The 23,610-nt window shown below is 36.1% G+C and overlaps 1 protein-coding gene and 1 pseudogene across 1 annotated transcript in view; one reads left to right on the plus strand and one right to left on the minus strand.

Annotated features, from left to right (window-relative positions):
* The window catches only part of Adamts3 (ADAM metallopeptidase with thrombospondin type 1 motif 3), a 275,045-nt gene that overhangs the window by 84,174 nt on the left and 167,261 nt on the right, over nucleotides 1-23,610 (minus strand). The window lies entirely within an intron of this gene.
* LOC104853061 overlaps nucleotides 19,719-23,610 on the plus strand; it is a 15,064-nt pseudogene continuing 11,172 nt past the window's right edge.

Genomic DNA, 23,610 nt, shown 5'->3' on the forward strand with positions numbered 1-23,610 from the left:
TCAATAAAAGCAGCTGTCATTTTAGTTAACCTTAAGGAAAAAAAATACACAAGAGAAACGCAGTTTCTCTGCATTACTCTCATGTCTGTAGCACTGGCAGGATTCTTGGAGTCTGCATGCAGACCCATACTGTGTGAAATTAGAGTGGGGCCCAGGAATTTGCATTTCCAGATATGCCAGGAGAGGATGAACAGTCTGTAGTGTTCATTTACAACACACTGCTCTATTCAACTCAGCTAATTTGATTGTTTTAAAACTGTGAAGGAAATAATATATGATCTTAGCCTGGATGACAGAGCCTAGTACAATAAAGAATAAACTATATACTTTCACATCCTTCAGAAACATTATACATATTTTATGTGCTACTTAAATCATTTCTCATTGTGGTATCAGGAAAATAATATTAATCTAGGAAATAATCTAAGAAGGAAAGTAACCAAGGCAGTATCTTTCCATATTAGTTAAAAATTATCATATACCGAGGTGCACAATTTTCAGCCAGAGGCCCACCCCATAGCAGTAATAAGTGTGCAAAGATCCCAGGGAGCAGCAGTGTGGACCAGAGTGGTGTAGCTGCAGGCAGATCTCTACCACGGCTCCACTCTGACCCTAGAGGCTACAGCACCCTTGCCCAGCCAAAGGCCCTCCTGAACAATAATACATAGGGGCCCCAGCAAGAGGCACACCTAGATATCATCCCAAGTGTTCACAGGCTCCAGCCAGAAGGCTGCCCAGGCAACAGATCAGCTAAGGGATTCAGAAGGCCACCAATCTGAATTCAGGAACTGGCATACTTGGTGAGCAGCAGAGAAAAGGCTGCTTGGTGACTTGCTGAGAATTGAAGACCACTGGGCGAGCAAAATGTTGCCTCAAGAAAGGCAGAGCAGGCTGCATCTATTGAAATGAGAAGACATGTGAATAAGTCTCAAAACTAGACTTCCAGATCACCTAAGGCAACCCCAAGGGAAATGAGATGGAACAATCTGATACTCAACCACTTGAACTCCCTGAACTGGCAATGAAAGAGGACATGGAAAAAATGAAATCAGAAATAATTTCTCAGATAACAAAAGAGATTGTGCCCACAGTGCAAGACATGATTAATAAATCTAGAACAGATACAGATTAAAAAAAAAACAGAGAAACTGAGGAACATGATGGAATCCCAACCCAGGAAACAAATGGAATCCATAAAACAGATGCAAACAGAATTCCAGGAGATTAAAAACTCCACTGAAAGTTTACATGGTAGAATGAGCCAATGGTGAGGACAGAATTTCAGATATAGAACATACGATTGCAATTAGTGATCAGAAAAAGAAAAATTTCTTAAAAATAGTAAGGGACCACAGGAAATCAATCTAGCAGTTGCTAAACCATAAAAAGAAAAATAACACAAGACTGATCCGAGTAAACAATGAAGAAACAGGAGCGAGTGCAGACGACATAAAAAAAACCGTTCACAGAGGTAACGGCAGAAAACTTCCTAAGTAGTGGAAAAGAACTTGATATACTCATAAGTGAGGCATATAGGACTCCAACTAGATATGATTACAAAGAAATCTATACAAAGGCATATAATAGTTAAGATTTCAGAAACCCAACAGAAGAACAAAATTCTACAAGCAGTTAGAGAAAAGAAACAAATCACATATAAAGAAAAGTCCATCAGAATCACAGCAGACTTCTCAACACAAACCCTCAAAGGAAGAAGAGCTTGGAGTGACATATTTCAAGACCTAAAGGAAAACAGCTTCCAACCCAGATTAATGTACACTACAAAACTCTCTTTCAAAATTGATTGGGAAATAAGATACTTGAATTAAAAAGAATACCTTAGGAACTTCATGAATACCAAACCAGCACTCCCAAAAATTTCAAACTATATCCTAGGAAAAGACAATGAGGATCACAACCACAGGAAGTCCAGCATCCAGCAAGACAAGAAATTAAACACAAATGGGGAGAATCCAACAAAAAGAAAAAGTCATGACAAGGATAAGTAAATGCATATCAGTTATAACCATCAATGTTAATAATCTCAATTCATCAATCAAAAGAAACAGACTGGCAGAAAGAGTCAAGAAGCAAGATCCAACAATATGCTGCATAGTAGAAACACACTTAATTCAAAAAGAAACTCAAACACTGAAAGTTAAATTGTGGAAAACAATACTCCATGTGATAGGAACATGAAAAAAAGCAGGAGTAGTTATCCTCTTTGCAGATGGAGGAATTCAAACCAACTCTGATTAAGAGAGACAAAGAAGGACACTACATTCTTGCAAAGGGAACAATCCAAGATGAAAAGATGGCAATCATAAATACATATGCACCAAACACTAGTGCAACCAACTATATGAAACAAATACTAACAGACATGAAAAAATAATTACAAAGGAAAAAGGTTAAATTACAATAGACTCAGCAGAAATCCGGAGCATGACCAATACCTACTTTGAGAATCTATATGCCAATAAGATGGAAAATGCAGAAGAAATGGACAATTCCTAGATACATATGAATTACCAAAGTTGAACGAAGATGACCTAAAAATGATAAACAACCCAATAGCAATAAATGAAATTGAAAACGTAATTAAAAACTTACCAACTAAGAAAAGGTCAGGCCCTGATAGTTTCACTTGGTGAACTGCATAAGACATTTAGAGAATAACTACTGCCACTCCTGTTTATAAAATCTTCCATGAAATTGAAAGGGAAGCAATACTCTCATATTCATTCCTGGCAGCAAGCATTACCTTGATAGCAAAAGCAGAGAGGGCTGGAGATTTAGCTCAATGGTTCCACCAGCTGCCTCACAAGCTCAAGGTCGCAAGTTCAATCCCAGTTAAAACAAATAAACAAACAAATAAACAAAAAACCCAAAAGCAGAGAAAGACCCAATCAAAAAAGAAAACTATAGGCCAACTTCACTAACAAACACACATGCAAAAATCCTTAATAAGATACTGGCAAATAAAATACAGAAGATCATTAAGAAGATCATACACCCTGACCAAGTGGGATTCATCCCAGGGATGTAGAGATGGATCAACATACACAAATCAATAAATAAAATACTTTATTAATAGAGCCAAGGATAAAAAATAATATGGTCATCTCAACAGATACAGAAAAAGCATTGAACAAACCCAACATGCATTCATGATTAAAAACCCTACAAAATATTGGAATGGTCTCTACCTCATTCTGATGAAAGCCATCTATGAAAAACCAACAGCCAACATCATACTAAAGTGTCAAAAACTGAAATCCTTCACACTAAAATCAGAAAAATAGACAAGGATGTCCACCATCATCACTCCTGTTCAATATAGTTTTGGAAACATGAGCCACAGCAATTAGACAAGAGAAAGAAAGAAAAGGAATAAAGATAGGAAATGAAGAAGTCAATTTGTTATTATCTGCAGATGGCATAATTCTCTATATAAAAGACCCCAAGAACTCCACCAAAAGTCTTTTAGACTTAATATGCAAATTCAGTAAAGTAGCTGGATACAACGTCAACACCCCCAAAATCAATACCTTTCCTGTACATGAAAAACAGACTCACAGAGAGAAATTGGGAAAATAATTCCTTTTACAAGAGCATCCAAAAAACTGAAATACCTAGGTTTCAACCTAATGAAAGAAAGCAAAAATCTCTACTCTGAAAACTACAGCATCTGAAAAAAGAAAGTGAAGAGGATGCCAGAAAATAGAAAGACATCACTTGCTGCTGCATAGAAAGAACCAACTTAGTGAAAATGGCCATACTTCCAAAACTGCTATGTAGATTCAATGTAGTCCCAATTGAAATCCAGCAGCACACTTCACAGACCTTCAGAAAACAATCCAAAAATTCATCTGGAACAAGAAGAGGCCTAAAATAGCAAAATCAATTCTAGGCAATACAGACAAGGTCGGGGGTATCACAATCCCCAACTTGAAACTATACTACAAAGCTACTATGACAAAAAAAACCAGGATGGTATTGGCAAAGAAACAGACCTGAGGACCAATGGAATAGATTAGACAATGCAGAAACAATGGTAGAAACATTCAGTCACCTCGTCTTCAACAAAGGAGCCAAACACCCTCAGTGGAGGAAAGATAGCCTCTTTAATAAATGGTCTTGGAAAAAACAGGGTTAGGTAGAACTTTTGAAGACATTCCTCTAGGAAAATATTTTATGAACAAATCCTCAGTAGCATGGGAACTAGAAGAAACACTTAACAATTAGGATCTCTTCTTATTAAAAAGCTTCTACACAGCAAGAGAAACCACCAACAGTGTGAAGACTCAACCCACAATGGGGGAAAAACTTTTCACCAGCTATTCCTCAGACAAAGTCTACCATCTAAAATATAAAAAGAACTTCAAAAAATCTGACCTCCCAAATTTAAAGACCCAATCCAAAAATGGGCATCTGAAATGAACAGACATTTCTCAGACAAAGAAGTAAAAGCAGAAAATTAACATATGAAAAAATGTTCAATATCACTGATCATTTGAGATGGAGAGGAAAAGAACACTGAGATTCCACCTCACCCCAGAAAGAATGGCTGCTATCATGAAATCAACCAATAACAAATGTTGGCGGGGCTCTGGGGAAAGAGGAACCCTGCTCCACTGCTGGTGGGAGTGTAGACTGCTGCAACTGCTGTGGAAATCAGTATGGTGATACCTCAAAGAACTAGAATAGGAAGTCCCATTTGACCCAGCTTATTCCCCTGCTGGGTGTCTTCCCCAAAGAATTAAAAGAATCATACCACAATGACATATGTGCACCCATGCTCATAGCAGCACAATTTGTAATAGCTAAAACTTGGAAACAGCCCAATTGCCCATCATAGGAGACTGGGTAAAGAAAATGTTTGTGTGTGTATATTTTCTTTTTTTTTTTTTTTAAATAAAATGGAGTACTACTCAGCCATAAAAATGAGACATTAGATAAGGCACTCATGTGTAAATACCAAATAGTTTCTCTGGTGTGAATAATCTGCAATAATACAGAAGATCCTAATAAGATTACTGACACTGAGAAATGGGAAGAAAGGAGCTAAAGGTGTAGGGAAGGTGGGATGGGTAGGGGAAGGGCAAAAAGGGAAAAGAAAAAAATGTGAGATAATGAAAAGATGGAAATAAAGTGGTTGTAGATGGGGAGGGGAGGAGGGGGTGAAGGGAGGGCAGGGGCAAGGGGAAAAAATGAGAACCAAGACCTGTCATATAGAGGTACAAGATCCCAACAATGAATGTAACTGTATTGTATCCCTAAAATGTACCGATAAACTCAATTAAAGCTGAAAAAGCTTAAGGGATGAACACTGAAGCAATACTGTTAGTGACATAAACAGGACACACGTGTAAATACCAAGTAGTCTCTCCAGTGTGAGAAACTGAAAGTCTAAATAAGTACTAAAAGGTATAACAGATAATGTGACATAGGAAGAAAAGGGGCAAACGGGAATTGGGAAGGGTAAGAATAAGGAAAGAAGGGAATGGAATTAATATGAAAATTTAAAAATGGATACAAAGTCTTTGTAGATAGCAAGGAATGGAGGGGTTGAAGGGAGGGCAGGGGAATGGGGGAAAAATAATAACCAAAATGGATTATGTAAAGGTCGAAATTTCCAGTGGTGAATGTCATTATATTGTATACTTGAATATAATAATAAATTTGTTTAAAAAAACTATCATGTACATAAACTGATGCTTCAAGGAAACTCTTAAGAGAAGTTCCCAGACTTAGACAGGAAACATCTAAGTCTGCTAATACATAAATTCAGGGTTGAGGCCAAATTCTTAAGTGAAATGAATAAGACACACATGTAAATATCGAAGTTTCTCCGGTGTGAAAAACTAAAATTATACACAAGTTTCAAAATGTATAATTGATATTGTGTAATAGGAAGATCTACAGGACTAAGGAAAGTGGGAGGGATAGGGGAAAGGTAAGATTGGAAAAGAAAAATTATGAGAAAAGGAAAAACATGGAAACAAAGTCTTTGAAACAGGGAAGGGAGGAGGGGGTGAAGGGAGGGCAGGGGAATGGGGAAAAAAATAAAACCCAAGATCTGTCATGTAAAAGTACAAGATCCCAATGACGAATCTAATTGTACTGTATACCTAAAATGTACCAGTAAACTTAATTAAAAAAGAAACATCACATAGAACTCTATTAATATGCATAATTATCATGGGTCAATATAATAAAAAAAAAAACTAAAATGGGTCACCACTCCATAAGCAATAGCAATTAAAAAATAACAAAAATTCAAAGATAAACGTATTTGTTAATTTTAAAGGCCAATGTATATGATTAAAATATAGTTGAAAGACTATAAAGTGATAAAATGAACTTACTTTGGCTGTGTGAAAGGTAGAGAGTATAAGGTTTTCCAAAAGAAATGCAAAGAGAAAAGAATATAGGAACAAAATGAAAAATCTAAGAAAATACAGATTATTAATTTGCAATTTAAAATGTGATGCAACAAAAACAAAAGAAAAAAAAAGCTACAGACCAATATCCTCAATAAACAAAGGTAAAAATTCTCAATAAACATTAGTAAATAGCATCTAGCTCCTTAAAAAGATTACTCTCCATGACCCAATGGAAATCATCTCAGGGGTACGGGGATGGTTCAACACACACAAATCAATAACTGTAATGCAACACCTCAACAGAACAAAAGCTAAAACCATATGGGCATCTCGACAGGTGCACAAAAAAGCAATCTGATAAAACTTAACATACATGATAAAAGTGAACAAACTGGGTACAGAAGGAATAAATGCCAACAGGATAAAGGCAGGGTACCACCTGAGCACACGATGAATGGGGAAACAGACAGGAAATGGCAGGACAGGACGACCACGTTCACCACTTCTATACAGCACAGCTCTGGAAGCATGACTGCTCCTAGCCAGGGCAGTCTGGAGCAAAAGAGAACAAAGCAGGAAGCACTGACTTCAGAGCAGGACTAATCCAGGCAGCACAGTACTGACATAAATACAAACTCACAGACAATGGGAGTGGGTCAAGGCTAGAAACACCTGCATGTCTAGAGCCCATTGGCGAAAACGATGAAAAGAGCACACTTTAAAGAGGGGACGTTCATTTCAGTAAACAGTGAGGGCCTGAATATCCATATCCATATCCAGAGAATGATTTCTCACCAGTTATAAAACTCAGCTAAAAACGAACTAAAAACTTGAATTAAGTTCTGAAACTGAGACTACTAGAAGAAAACACAGAAGATACACTTCAGGCTGTTAGATGGAAGACATTTTTTAGGAGACCCCAAAAGCAAAGAACACAAACCAAAAATAGACAACTGGGGTTATATCAAGCTAATAAGCTTCTTCGTCATAAAAAGAAACAAACAATCATTAAGAAATAATCTAGAAAAACTCCAAAAATCTTTTTAATTTTTCTGGTACTGTGGATCGAACTTGGAACCTTGAGCTTGTAAGGCAGGTGGAGGTACCACCCAGCCTGAAAAACTTCAAAATCTTGAGAAAAATAAAAAAAATTAAAAAATGGGCAGCAGACCTAAACATTTTTCAAAAGCAGACTGCTGGAGAGTGGATGGGAAGTATTCTCTGGAGACAGACTTGCTCTTGGCACTGCTGGGAGACAGCAGGAGGACTTCACAAGGCGGGGCCTGGCTGCAGGAGGTTAAGTCCCTGGGGCAGCAACCTTGCAGGGACAGTGGATACATGGCCTCTTTCTCTCTGGCCTTGCCTCCCTGTTGCCATGAGCTAAATTGTTTTATTTGGTTGTGCCAGAGACTGAACCTCTGTATCAAGCTACTTTCTCTTTTTAAATATTTATTTTAACATCTATTTAATAGGTTCTTACTAAGTCACTGTTTCCTAGGTTGGGCTTCAACTGGCAAACCTCCTGCCTCAGCCTCTCAGAGCTCTGGGATTACAGGTGTGCACCATCTCCCCTGGCTGGAGTGAGGAACTTTTTCTACCATGTACTGGCTGTCACAGCACAGAAGGGATGCAGTTTAAGGACCATGGACTGAAACTTTCTGAAACTGTGAACCTAAATTAATCTCAATCTCTCTCTCTCTCTCTCTCTCTCTCTCTCTCTCTTACTCTCTCTCTCTTATTGTGTGTATGATTTTTCCAGTGCTAGGGGCCAAACCTTTACTTTTCTTAGGCTTTAAATTTCTAATGAATAACAACTGGTGTATAGTATTTAACCATGTGCTCGATCTTTCATGTTGAAATGTGGAGAACATGGGAAATAATACAAATAAAATGTGGTAACATTAAAGACTGTTCTACAGAAAAAGTTCATGAATTTTATGATCTAAGGACATACAAAGCAAATTTTTCTACTGAAAAATTAAGCTCAACCTTCACTCTCCTCTACCCCAATACCTACTGACATGGAAAAAGGTCCATCACCTTGCTCTGTCTTAGATAAATGATGATTTTACTTTCAGATTTTCAAGGCCACAGTATTCAAGAGACCACAAACAGTACAAGTGGCATTAACAGCAACAGCCCCAACAATAAAAATAATACACATTACTTGATTTGCCATTTAATTAGTATTTTGAGTATTCACTTTGTCTGAAATACTATGCTGAATACTAGCATTCTTAGGGAAGACCCATGCCATCAAATTTCTTAGCGAGATTATGGTTTTTCACTATTTTATATTCACAACTGGGTTAGGACAGAAAAACACAAATCCAGACAATGCAAAGTTTTAAAATCTAGTTCCAGCTTGTCAGATCCATCAGCTGTAGTCCACCCTAAATGGAAGGGCACTTAGGTTGACAAATATGATCTACAGAATGTGGCTCCTTTCCCAATCTGTGTTTCTTAGTATTCCTTTTAGCAAACTCCCTTTGCCCTCAACATGCTGTGCAATTTACAAAAATAGCATTTAGATGTCACACCTTGGGGTCCACGCTGCTACATGAAGCAAGGCACTCTCCATGGGGACATCAGTCTTTTTCAGAACATTTAACAAGTTCAAAAAGAAACGATGTGTCCAGGCAAAACTTTCTAGATAATTGCATCCTCAGAAGGCAAGTTTTAAAGGGTATTTTTAGTGTTCCAAGCTCTTTTTATCAGACAAATAACGCCTAGAAACAGTTCATTAGCATGACTGAAGATCTTGGGGCCAGGAGGAAGTCTACAGCAGCATTTGTATCTGCTCCTTGTAAGTGGTTCCCTCCTCTTCTCTCCCATCTTCCTGATAATGACTCTGGAACTAAGCCTCCGCGACTGCTTTCAAAAATGCCAATAAATTACACTCCATCATGGAGCAAGCTGGTGGTTTTGTTTTAAAATCATTTTTTTAAATTTTGAAAATATCTGCCCTACAATTCATACAATGGACAATCCAAGTAGCTAACTGGAGATCTCTGATATTCCCATACCTTTTATGAATTCTTAGCCCATCAAAGCATTTTTCTAGCATACATAGGGATAAAAACTAATTTTTGTCCTCTAAATGAGAAACAAACTGGTTAACCCATAGCTTACTACTCAGGTGTCTGCATCTTTATAGAGGGTTTCATTTCAATGTGAAAAGGTGTAATTTTATAATCAGTATCAAATACTGCCAAAACAGATGAAATTATTTATATTACTGTGTATTATTAAAGATATACAAAAGTACTTACATTATTCTTTCTCAGACTTAAAGGTAATAAGAAAGAAGAAATGAAAAACCATAGTAACATGATTTAAAATATATACATTTTAAAGAATTCTAGTCAGGAATCTAAAAAATGTTAAAACTATTTAAAAACTCAGAGCAGTTATTTGTATGTGTCTACTTTGATGTTTTTACATTTAGCAATATTAAAATACTCAAAATTATTTAAAATAAATTTCTAATGAAAAACATAAATGCCAACTAGCAAAATGTATGCTAAAAACATGTTCTTATATTCATATGCATTATATAGCTATGTTTGCATTTACCACTGAAGATTTTAGTACACTTCAGAAATTTTATTTAAATGAATTTACATCAACACTTAGCTTATAATAAATGAGAAAATAGAGACTTATGGCTTTTTAAAATATTTTGAATTCATTGTGATTCTCAAGCTATTAGTTCCTAAAGTCTGTCCCACTCAAGCAAAGAAAGTACTTAAATCTCTGGGTTTATCAGAGTTAGTGTAAAACCACTAAAAGGTAAATTTATCTTTTGGGGACATATCTTTGAAGACAAAGTGCTGAGAGATTGTTATGAAGATGTGTGAGGAAAAAGGAGTGAAGGAATGAAACATTTTTAATAAGAAATTAATGGTTCCAAAATCAAATATGTACTGATAGTCAATCTTAAATATATCCTTTCCTTAAATCTGAACATGACTATGACTTTCTAGTTCATTTATTTGTTTTTGTTTTTGGTACAGGGCATCAAACTCAGGACCTTGTGCTTTCAAGGCAGGTGGGAGAACCAATGAGCTAAATCCCTGGCTTTCGTTCATTTAAATATAGTGATACTTTGAAAAAATATTTTAAAGGATTCATACTAAATCGATTCTGGCAAAAGACTGGTAAAAGATCCTACAAAAGCAATCAAAAGCAACTAAAAAGCCAAAAGGACCAGTGTTATTTACAAAAATGGACTTAAAACAAGCCCAGATACTCATGTTTTAATTTAATTCTACCTTGTAAGGTATCACCTGTGCAGGGAGGACCTACCATTACTGAATTCTAAAATGAATCAGATGTTGTACACAGTTCATAATGTGAGCCTTAAAACCTCAAACAACTAGGATTAGAAATCCTATTTGACCCAGCTATTCCTTTGCTGGGTATCTTCCTAAAAGAATTAGAAGAATCATACCACAGTGATATATGCTCTCCTGTGTTTATAGTGGCAAAGTTTATAATAGCTAACACTTGGAAACAGCCCAACTGCCCATCAAATGGAGACTAGATAAAAATGTATTTTTTCTGTAAATTGGAGTACTACACAGCCATAAAGAATGAGAAACTGTTTGTAGATGGGGAAGGGAGGAGGGGGTGAAGGGAGGGTAGGGGTAAGGGGAAAAAATGAGAATCAAGACTTGTCATGTAGAGGTACAAGATCCCAACAATGAATGTAACTGTACTGTATCCCTAAAATGTACCAATAAACTCAATTAAAGCTGAAAAAAAAAAAAGAAAAGAACAAAAAGAATGAGAAACTAGGGCCAGGGATTTAGCTCAGCGGTTTGGTAGCCTGCCTTGCAAGCGCAAGGACCTGAGTTCAATCCACAGTACCCACCCAGAAGAATGAGAAACTGGAGACATTTATAGCTAAGTGAATGCTCATTGAGGCCATACTCAAGTGAAATTGATAAGACAGACATGTGCAAATACCGAATAGTTTCTCTGGTTTGAAAAACTAAAAATGTAAGAGGGCTAAAATTGTAGGAGAAGTGGGAGTGATAGGGGAAAAGTAAGAAGGGAAAAGAAAAAATATGAGAAAAGGTAAAAATGGAAACAGTATCTTTGTAAGTGGGGAGGGTGGAGGAGGTGAAGGTATGGGGAAAAAATAAGAACCAAGATACAACAGGTAAAGGTACAAGATCCCACTGATGAATGTAACTGTACCGTATACCTAAAAAGTACCAATAAAGAAAAAAGGAAAAAAAAATATCCACAGAGGTCACAGCTTGCAAACTAATTTTTGTCCTCTAAATGAGAAACAAACTGGTTAACCCATAGCTTACTACTCAGGTGTCTGCATCTTTATAGAGGGTTTCATTTCAATGTGAAAAGGTGTAATTTTATAATCAGTATCAAATACTGCCAAAACAGATGAAATTATTTATATTACTGTGTATTATTAAAGATATACAAAAGTACTTACATTATTCTTTCTCAGACTTAAAGGTAATAAGAAAGAAGAAATGAAAAACCATAGTAACATGATTTAAAATATATACATTTTAAAGAATTCTAGTCAGGAATCTAAAAAATGTTAAAACTATTTAAAAACTCAGAGCAGTTATTTGTATGTGTCTACTTTGATGTTTTTACATTTAGCAATATTAAAATACTCAAAATTATTTAAAATAAATTTCTAATGAAAAACATAAATGCCAACTAGCAAAATGTATGCTAAAAACATGTTCTTATATTCATATGCATTATATAGCTATGTTTGCATTTACCACTGAAGATTTTAGTACACTTCAGAAATTTTATTTAAATGAATTTACATCAACACTTAGCTTATAATAAATGAGAAAATAGAGACTTATGGCTTTTTAAAATATTTTGAATTCATTGTGATTCTCAAGCTATTAGTTCCTAAAGTCTGTCCCACTCAAGCAAAGAAAGTACTTAAATCTCTGGGTTTATCAGAGTTAGTGTAAAACCACTAAAAGGTAAATTTATCTTTTGGGGACATATCTTTGAAGACAAAGTGCTGAGAGATTGTTATGAAGATGTGTGAGGAAAAAGGAGTGAAGGAATGAAACATTTTTAATAAGAAATTAATGGTTCCAAAATCAAATATGTACTGATAGTCAATCTTAAATATATCCTTTCCTTAAATCTGAACATGACTATGACTTTCTAGTTCATTTATTTGTTTTTGTTTTTGGTACAGGGCATCAAACTCAGGACCTTGTGCTTTCAAGGCAGGTGGGAGAACCAATGAGCTAAATCCCTGGCTTTCGTTCATTTAAATATAGTGATACTTTGAAAAAATATTTTAAAGGATTCATACTAAATCGATTCTGGCAAAAGACTGGTAAAAGATCCTACAAAAGCAATCAAAAGCAACTAAAAAGCCAAAAGGACCAGTGTTATTTACAAAAATGGACTTAAAACAAGCCCAGATACTCATGTTTTAATTTAATTCTACCTTGTAAGGTATCACCTGTGCAGGGAGGACCTACCATTACTGAATTCTAAAATGAATCAGATGTTGTACACAGTTCATAATGTGAGCCTTAAAACCTCAAACAACTAGGATTAGAAATCCTATTTGACCCAGCTATTCCTTTGCTGGGTATCTTCCTAAAAGAATTAGAAGAATCATACCACAGTGATATATGCTCTCCTGTGTTTATAGTGGCAAAGTTTATAATAGCTAACACTTGGAAACAGCCCAACTGCCCATCAAATGGAGACTAGATAAAAATGTATTTTTTCTGTAAATTGGAGTACTACACAGCCATAAAGAATGAGAAACTGTTTGTAGATGGGGAAGGGAGGAGGGGGTGAAGGGAGGGTAGGGGTAAGGGGAAAAAATGAGAATCAAGACTTGTCATGTAGAGGTACAAGATCCCAACAATGAATGTAACTGTACTGTATCCCTAAAATGTACCAATAAACTCAATTAAAGCTGAAAAAAAAAAAAGAAAAGAACAAAAAGAATGAGAAACTAGGGCCAGGGATTTAGCTCAGCGGTTTGGTAGCCTGCCTTGCAAGCGCAAGGACCTGAGTTCAATCCACAGTACCCACCCAGAAGAATGAGAAACTGGAGACATTTATAGCTAAGTGAATGCTCATTGAGGCCATACTCAAGTGAAATTGATAAGACAGACATGTGCAAATACCGAATAGTTTCTCTGGTTTGAAAAACTAAAAATGTAAGAGGGCTAAAATTGTAGGAGAAGTGGGAGTGATAGGGGAAAAGTAAGAAGGGAAAAGAAAAAATATGAGAAAAGGTAAAAATGGAAACAGTATCTTTGTAAGTGGGGAGGGTGGAGGAGGTGAAGGTATGGGGAAAAAATAAGAACCAAGATACAACAGGTAAAGGTACAAGATCCCACTGATGAATGTAACTGTACCGTATACCTAAAAAGTACCAATAAAGAAAAAAGGAAAAAAAAATATCCACAGAGGTCACAGCTTGCCACTCTCTCCCTGGAGTTCTCTCATGCTGAAGTAGCAAGCCCCTCTGGGTCCTCTCAGTGACTACAACGAAGTCTCCTCTCCGAGTAATTCTTCTCATCCCTAGGCAGTCATGGTCGCACTGCGACACTGACCTCATTTCTTTGCACGTATATCCAGGAATGACCTATAGAACATCCTTATGACAAACTGTATTAATTCCCCACATCACATTTTAAATGACTAAGGGTAAAGAATTAAATTGATGGCATTTGCTGGGCTCTACAATCCAGGCTTTCTTCATTTTAGTATACTGAGTTTGAATAAACAGCATTGCTGAAATGGAACTAGTATTTTTGAGGATATTTTGATCATTTTCTTTAAGATCAGACAGGAAATAGTTGGTATAAAATACAGAGAATGCAAAGGAAAGGGTAAAACACTAACAAAATTATAGCAGTTATACATACTTCCATCTTGAGAAAGAAATCTAACTAGGTCAGAAAGTTTTCAGTAGTGATAGGTAACATTAAGGCACGGATCTAGAAAGCACTAAAGTATTCAAAGAAGAGAAACAGAAAGAAAACCATGTATAGGCAGTAAATCCCAAAACTAAGAAAAATGTAAAAATTCAGCTATAGAGGGAAAAAATGTTTTAAGAGCATGGTAATATGACTGGCAAGTTGACTTCATCATGGGAATCACATTTTTAACTCATTGAAAAAATACCTTCTACTAAAATAACCTAAAAATGGAGATAAAACTAAAGACATTCTAAAACAAGTCAAACTAGAACTATTGTCAGCGGACACAAAAATGAAGAAATTCTACAAACAAAAGGGAAATGATTCCCCATAAAAATGTGAATATATAGAAGCAATCAAGAGCACTTGAAAAAGTGGACAAAAATTAATCTTGACTGCTTTGGAAGGAGTGTTTAACATATATGAAGAATTAAAATACAACAAAAATAACACAAGTGTTTGCAAGGAATAGTAAATGCAACTGAAATGATCCAAGATTCTAGTATTAACATACCTGTTAATCATGTTAATTCTATCACTATGTCAAATACCTGAGATAATCCGCTTCAAGGATGGAAGATTTACATAGGCTCATGATTTCAGAGGACACAGTCCATGTGCTATGTGGCCCTACTGTGGTACAGTACGAGGTCGCAGGGGCACATGGCAGAACAGGCCCAATCACCTCACAGTGGTCAGGCTGCAAAGACAAAGATGACTGACTGCCAATGTCCCCTGCGAGGCAACTCCCTCAGGGATCTAATATCTTCATCTATGCCCCAACTCAGTTCTGCAGTCCTCAGTGACAGCATGGGCTGGGAACAAACCTTTAACACATGAGCTTCTGGGCACAATCAAGATCTGATCTACAGCGCTATGCAAAAGAAATTATATTAGGCTATAATAAAATACAAATGCTGAAATTTTTATTTAAACACTAAAGGAACAGTAAAGGAATGCTTACAAAAGCACTAAAGACAGATGTGGAATATTAAAAAACGTAAGTAATTTAAAAAAGTAGAGAGAGATAAAACAATACAAATAGGAAAACAATAACATAGCAGATATATTCTGAACCATAACACTATTGCTGTGGATGGTGTAGGGGACTGCCCTACTGATTACGCCCATGGCAGGCTGTAAGCAGAGCAGGCTGTAAGGACTGAACCCCTAGATGGACTCATTCTAAGAAACTAAGGCCAGGATGTAGCTGAGTGGTGCTACCACCTGCCTCACAAGCACAAGGTCCTGAGTTCAAACTCTGGTACAAAAAAGTAAACAAATAAAGTAAAATAGAAGCTAGTCTGACTAAAGTTTATGTGACTTATGGAGGCACTTTGTAAGCACTGTGGAAGCATGCAGCTTAGCGTGACCTTCCTGATAATGGCCACAGCAGGTAAAAATGGCCTATTAAACTGTGGGGCTCAATATGAGATAATATAGAGGCTGAGGTCGGAGTAAGTCACATCTAAATTCCATTCCCATGACAAGAACCTTCTTAAATGAGGGGTCAAGGTTTTAATAACAAACCTATATTTTGTCAGTTCTGTTCCTAATTCAAGAATGCTTTGTCTTTCCCGTTTAAGCCTTGCCTGCATTAGTATCCATAGCAACTGTGTGACTGTAGTTCCTCACATGTAGCTCCCCTTTAATAACTAGTTCCCCTTTTACCCCATTTCATTACCAACAAAAATCAGTGGCTTGGACTGACCAGAGCCTTTGCTGGGTGAGTAGCACTGGCCACCCTGGCTCTGCACTCCTTCCTTTAATTCTGTCTTTGAGTCTTTCTTCAGCCATGCATCTTGGCAGGAGTCTGGAACCTACATCAGGGTCTCCAGTAGACTGAAATGTGTCCCCCCAAAAGAAAATGTCCTAAGCCCTAGTACCTGTGAATATAACCTTACTTAGAAACAGTATCACTGCAAATATAAACAAGAGGAGGTCACACTGGATTAGAGTGGGCACTAATCCAATAATAAGTACCCTTATAGACACAGTCATGCAGGGAAAACACCATGTAAAGATAGAACAGGGACTGCAGAGACATGTCAGCAAGCCAAGGAACACGAAAGATCCTGGCGACTGTCACCAGTTAGGAAGCAGGTGGAACAGATCTTCTCTCGGATCTGTCTTGCTGACACCTGGACTTCAGGTGGCAAGCTTACAATGAAGGAACACAGTGTCCTTCTGCTTTTAGGCATGTCCCTGTGCTTTGTTACAGTATCCCTGAGAAGCTAATGTGACTACATTAAATGGAATATTTGAATTAAGAGCGGTCATCATGCTACCTAAGTAAAATTTAAAGGCCAACATTATACTGATTACAAGAAATACACCTTAAATATTAAGATGCAGAAAAGTTTAAAAAGAGGGAATAAAGGTGAACCAAGCAAGCACTAAAGAAAAAAAAGCAAGCATAGATATAGCAATATTGTACAAGCTAGAAGTTAAAAAAAAAGAACCACTACTTTAAAAAGAGATTGGAACAAGATTAAAAACTTATTACAATGGGAAGATAATAATGATTCTAAAGTTGCAGGTAATTAATATACAATTTTAAAATATGTAAAGATAAAATTGTGAAAACTAAGATGAGGAAAAATAATTATTATGGGAGATTTAAACTAAGTAGAAAACAAATATTTTTAAAATTAGTACCTGTCCAGACGATATGAGCAGCACAGTAAGCAAAGAACCTGGTGATAAATACTATGTATGCAGCAATGACAATTTGCTTCCCTTTTCTAGCAATCATGGGTACCTGTCTGTCCTAGATATAAGGCTTTATGCTAGGTCACAAAGCAGGTCTGAACGAACATCAGAGAACAGAAATCCTTTAATCTTTTCCTATCACAATGGAATTAAGAAGTAAAAAACAAAACAACAGTAAGACACTGAAAGTGTAAATGTGTAATACATAATGTGAAATAGGAAGAAATTATTCAAAAGGAAAGGAGAACTGGGGGGTGGGAGAAGGAGGTGAAAATGAGAAAAGTAGAAAAAATGGAAACAAAGCTTTTATAAACAAGGAGGGGTTAAAAGGAAGGGAGGGGAATGGAAAAAAAGAGGAATCAAGATATATCATTTACAGTTATAAATTCCTTAGGATATATATGATCATTATGTATATCTAAATTAGACCAATAAAAGCCATTCACATACAGGAATCAAGCAATACAGTCAAACCACTTGTCAAAGAAACATCACAATGGAAATCAGAAAATATTGTCAAATAGATAATAGCACATGAAAATCTGTTGGATGTACCTTAGGCTATATTTAGAGGAACACAGTCTTGAATGCTTAAATTCAAGACTGAATAATTTCCTAACCATTTATTTCAAAAAATTAGGAAGGAAAAAAATTCAAAACATTTTACAGATAAAATAAAAAAAGTAGAGATAAAATGCAAACATAACACAACAGAAAAAAATCAACCTAGCCAAATATCCAATCTTGGAAAGAGTAATATCATATTATAAGGTTTCTATAAAGACTAATCAGAGAAAAGGAAAATTAACAATATAGAAAATAAATAATACTGCTAGAGATACATAAGAATAAAAGAAAATCAGAAGATATCATGAGCAATTTCATGCCTATATATTTTAAAATTTATAAGGAAGGAACAATTTCTAGAAAAACATAAAATCTTTCCAGAAATTCATTCAATTCTATAGACATTATGAGAATTAATAACTGAGTATAGAACAACTAGATTTTTTCATAAACTTTCTGGTAATAATACATTTTGATAGAGCTACTCTGAAAACTGGAAATATCCACTAGCATTGATATTGAGAGGTGAAAATGATAGACATTTCACTCCAAGATATATAAACAAAAATATAATGAACATAAATAAAAAATAAGCACAAGAGTGTTCGTGGAGGCCTTATTTATAATAATCAAAGTGAAAACAACCCAACCCTTTAACACTAAAAGGGGTAAGGAAATGTGGTGCATAGTGTAATGGGGTTACTACCAGCAAGAAGTAAACAAATTACACCTACACAGATGAATGAATTTCACAAGGACAGTTTCTGGGGAAAGAAAGGAGACACAAAATAGTATATACCGTATGCTCCAATGTATTTAACATTCAAAGTCAGCCAAAACTCACTTACACTATTTTAAATGAAAATAGTGATAAAGGGAGTGTCTGGGGTGCTAACAATGTTCTAGATCTTGCTTAAGAAGCTGGCACTCAAGAAAAACAATGCTGTGAGGCATGCAGACTTGCTCCTCCCCAGCTTACGGGGAAACATCCTAGAACAAATGCAATGCCTATTGGTTATTTCTCCAGATAAAATGTAGTACAAAGAACCGGACAGCAGAGGTTTTCACAGCTTATGGCTATATCAGCCATGTAAAGGCATAGTACATACTTTCTAAATTCTATAAACTTTTTTTCTTGTAATGACACTGAAAATATTTTATTGAATTAAAAAAACAAGTGGCAGCCTGTTTGTTGTACTACATATTTGGAAATAGCTCCTCTTTCTTTGCTACTACAGAATTCCCTATTATTATCTTTCTGCTCTGCTTTGGGTTGTCCTAGCCAAGAGTTGTTTTTAGCAGTAAGCAGCTAACTCAGAAACAAAGAAAACCAGACACAAGGAATTGTCACCTTCAGGACTATAGTAGAATCATTATGCATGTGAATTATTTAAAAATTGAACAATTTTATGTGGCAAAAGGAAATAGAGAGTTATAAATGGAAGTAAAAGATGTCACTAATTATTAACTAGGCAATAAGAAAAAGCCTTCCAAAAATAGATGTTTTATATTTTTTCCTTACACTAAATTTTCTTCCACTTCTGTTTCTTCCATCCTCTCCACATTGGTAGATTATTTATAGCTATTTCAGTTATACATTTCAAGAGAATGAAGTGACGGATTAATTTTTGCATAGTTTCTGGGTTTAAAATGCTGCAAAAAGAATTTATTTTTAAAAGTGGGACCTGTTACTATGACATCAAAAAACTGACCACAGAAATATGCAACAGCACCTTTGTTTGTAGTGATTATAACTGTTCAAAACATTCTCTCCATGTACATACACAAGCCACTGCTACTCTAAATGAAAGTAGATATTTCTAAGACATTCCAAAGTCACCTAAAATCACTATTTTGGCTCATTATTTCCTAAAGAAATGCTATCAATCTCTCATAGATGACTACATGAAAGGAGCTGGCTGTTTATATTCTTAGTCTGAGCTGCTAGCCCTGACATATTTCCTCCTACCATACCTCTTGATCTCAGTCTTCCTGGCTACCTATTTTATGGCCAATTCCACAATTTCACTTCTGCATTATCCCACCCTTCAGACTCTGTAAAAGGCATGTCTCCCTTCTGCAAATTATGGCTCAGGAATCAGGCTGGTGCAGCTCCCAGCAAGGGCTCTATCTCAGCCCAGTGAGACAGCACACTGCCATGCAGGCCAACTCCACCGTAGTGAATGTCCTGGGCAGTCAGTACATTTCTGGGGTTCATTCTGTGCAATTCTACAAATACTTCCTGAGCACCTACTGTGTGCCCAGCACTTTGTCAGGTACAAGAAAGAAAATGATTACTAAAACAGAGCAGCTTTTGGCCTTTGAATAGTCCAGAATTAATGGAAAAGACAGAGCTTAACCAAGTAATTGTGCAGATCTATGATTACAAACTGCTGCGTGCTGGGACAAGAAGTATTTGGTACACTGCAGGCCTGACCGTCTTGGATTGACCTAGTTTGCAAGGTCAGAAAAGATTCTTACGAAGTGATATTCAGCCAAGATTTGAGGAACGATCATCAGAGAGAAACATCAGGAAAAAAGCTTATGTAACAGGGTAGGGAGTGATGTTCATAAAAGGAGAAGCCCTTTCTATTGGAAAATTATTAAATCATTAATCAAAAGGAAAGGAGTGAGGGAAAACCCTGATATTCTGATGACGCAAAAATTTCAAATTTATTTCAGTGCCAAAGCTGCTTCACTTCAAAGAAGAAAACTTATCACCCATATCTTGAATTTTGCCAAGTCTCTCTCTTGCACCTCCAAAAAAGAAACTGAAAAAAGGACCAAGAACTGAGAATTAAGTGGCTTAAAATTCGACACAGGAAATCATATGACAGAGGGAAGTTGCAAAGCTAAGAATTTATACAGAGAGGGCCAGGGATTTAGCTCAGTGTTGCCACTGCCTGCCCTGCAAGCTCAAGGTCTGCAACTCGATCCCTGGTACACCCCCCGCCAAAAAAGAATTTATATGGAGAAGAAAAGTGTGCAAGATGTCATAAAACAGAGAAATGGGAGGCAGAAGAGATAGAAGAGAGGTAAATTTAAGATAAATGTTAAAAGACATCCACAAGGTAGTATCAATTTTGGATTGAACTTCTCAAATACAGATGCTCACACATATGTCACAAATGATCCATATGGACAAGAGACTATTAAATAAAAGCAAAACAGCAGAATATAGCTGAGTCTAAGGTGTTCTACCCCTGCTTGTTTGGGGTCTTGGGGTACATAATGTTGTTTTCCACCCTTTAATCTTTAATCTGTTAATACCTTTTTGGATTAGATGAGTTTCTTGAATGCAATAGACTGTTGGGTTCTGTTTTTGATCCAGTCCAGTCTTTTCATTGGAAAGCTAAGGCTATTAACATTGCGCTACATCACTGAGATGTGTTGGTTATTTACTATCATCGCCTTCTTTATCTATTGGTGAATTCTTGTTCGTTTAATAACTTTTCTGTTGCTGTTTATTCATTGAGCTCACTAATTTCTCTGTATTTTTAGCTGTGTCCATTTCATGATTTCTGTTGAGAATATTCTTAAGTATTTTCTCAAAAGCTGGTTTAGCACTCACATCTTTTGAGCTGGTATTTTCACAGAAATACCTTATTTCTCCATCTATTTTGAAGGACAGCTTTGCTGGATAAGTTAATCCTGGATGGAAGTTATTTACTCTTAGGGTCTGAAATATTTCACTCCAAGTTTTCCTGGCCTTTGAGAAGTCTGCTCTCATTATAATTGGTTTACCTTTATGTGTGATTTTTTTCTTTTTCTCTGGCTGCTTTTAAAATTATGTTTTCTGCTGGATATTCAGTAATTCAATAAGGATATGCCTTGGCCGAGCTTCTTTTGTCTTCATAACTGGTGTTTTATAAGCACTGGTTATTTGTATTTTAATATTTTTTCTTATATTTGGCAAATTTTCTGTATTGATTTTTGTAAACATATTAGTCAATCCATCTATGCTATCTTCTAGTTTTTCTCTAATTCTAATTAGCCTTAGATTTGTCTTCTTATTGCCATCTAGTAGTTGCTAGATAGTCTTCTACTGTTCTCTTATTCTCTTTTTGACTTTGAGCTCTTCATCATAATTCACTATTTTGTCCTCAGTGTCACTCTGTCTTTATATTGGCCATTTCTGCAACTTATGGATTCTATACAGTTTTTTTACTTCAGGTATTTCCATTTGACATTTTTTTAAGCATTCTATACCCTTGTTAAATCTGTCATTCATAGTTTGAACTGTTTTGGTTAGTTCATCCAGTTTTTTCCCTGAAATTCCCTGTGGACATAGTAAGTGAAATTACTATGAACTTTTGCTTCATTTCCTCTTTGCACTCATCTATTTTCTTCATCCCTTCTAAGAACTATTCATAGAGTTCAGCTACCTGGTATTTGTTTTCTTCTCCTTTGTGAGCCCTTGCTCTGCCTTGGGAGAGTGCATAAATTAAGGGATCCTCTGTTGCCTTGCTTCCCCATGTGAAGATATGTATCTTCTCCCCCTCATTTTCTGGAGGTACCACAGGTAGAAGACTAGAAAAGCGAAGTGAGTTTGTAGTTTATATGGCGATTTTTAGTAGGATGTTGTCTCCCTGTGAATAATTTTCAGCTTTGTATGCCCAACAGTACTATTTACTCCTTCCATTATTTGCTTTAAGTGATTTGGATTCTGTTCCTATGTTTTTGTTGTTGTTTGTTTGTTTTTTTGTGGTACTGGGGATCAAGCTCAGATCTTGCACTTGTAAGGCAGGCCTGGTGCCACTAAGCTAAATCCCCAACCTGTCCCTATGTTTTGATGAAATAATTACTTCTGGTTATAACAAGCATTGACACGTTCAACCATATAACATTTCTATATGATTTTCTTGCAATTACACTTCCCCCGTTTGTCTATCCTTTGTTCACACTGTGATCGTTTATTATTTGTGATTATTCTGGAATGAGGTAGGTGAAAGGAAAAGAGCAGAATGGAAAGTGGTTGGATGAGGAGTGTAAGACACTAAGAAAGAGGTTTGGAGGGCGTGGTGACAGATGAGAAGAAAAGTTGGGATTTGATTCTACTGGAGTATTTTTAGTTGAGTTGAAGGGTTAATACTGAGACTTTTACAGCAGACTTATGGGGCAAATGTAAGATAGGGAGGAAGGATGTATACTCTGTGATGGAGGGAGGCTATATGGTTGTGCTTATCGAGAGGACCACAAGCTCAGTAAGATATAGAAGAGCCAAAGGCTTAGGACGGGGAGGACTGAGAGTTAATACTAGAGAAGAAAGGAGTGACTGGGGCAGCTAAGTATGGGGAATTAAAAATTTGGAAAAAAGAATTTTAAAATATGGTAATAGGTATTGTTTTGGGGGTCTGAGGTGAAGACTCTAGACAGGGAGCCGAGATGAGGGAGGGAAGCTACACATCTATGTAATCAGAGCAAATGGAATTCAACACACACAAAAGTAAAAATCTAATCAACAACAAAATACCCATAAAAAGAACATAATCCTACGCTACTAAATAAATAAAATTTCAACTCAGTGTATAGACAAAATGGTTCTTTCCCCTTGTATTCATTAGAAAAGATGTTAGCAATTTGTGGGTTCTCTATGTTTACACAAGGGATATCTAAAGCACCATTAGTTCATAGCAGAAAGGCACACATTACTAAGAAATATTCTCCTTATGTGGACATGGAAACTAACAATACAAAAAGTAAACACATACAAAAACAATCATGAGGAAATCCAAGCTGTATAAGAAAGTCACTAGTTTTGCTCTTAGAGTGCTGCATAAAACTACACTGTCAAAATCTATCAAACTCTACACTGACAAAAATCTTATTTTAACTTTCTAAAACCTTCACAAGTTTTCAATGGCAATAGAAAATAGAGAAATATGCTGCAGACAAAAATAGTACATGAATGTTAGAGAATAAAACAATAAGATACTAAAAAATTGCACTTCAGAAATATATATATATATATATATATA

The sequence above is a fragment of the Fukomys damarensis genome, unplaced genomic scaffold (assembly GCF_012274545.1).
Source record: "Fukomys damarensis isolate Sample0158 unplaced genomic scaffold, DMR_v1.0_HiC HiC_scaffold_35, whole genome shotgun sequence".
Lineage (NCBI taxonomy): Eukaryota > Metazoa > Chordata > Mammalia > Rodentia > Bathyergidae > Fukomys > Fukomys damarensis.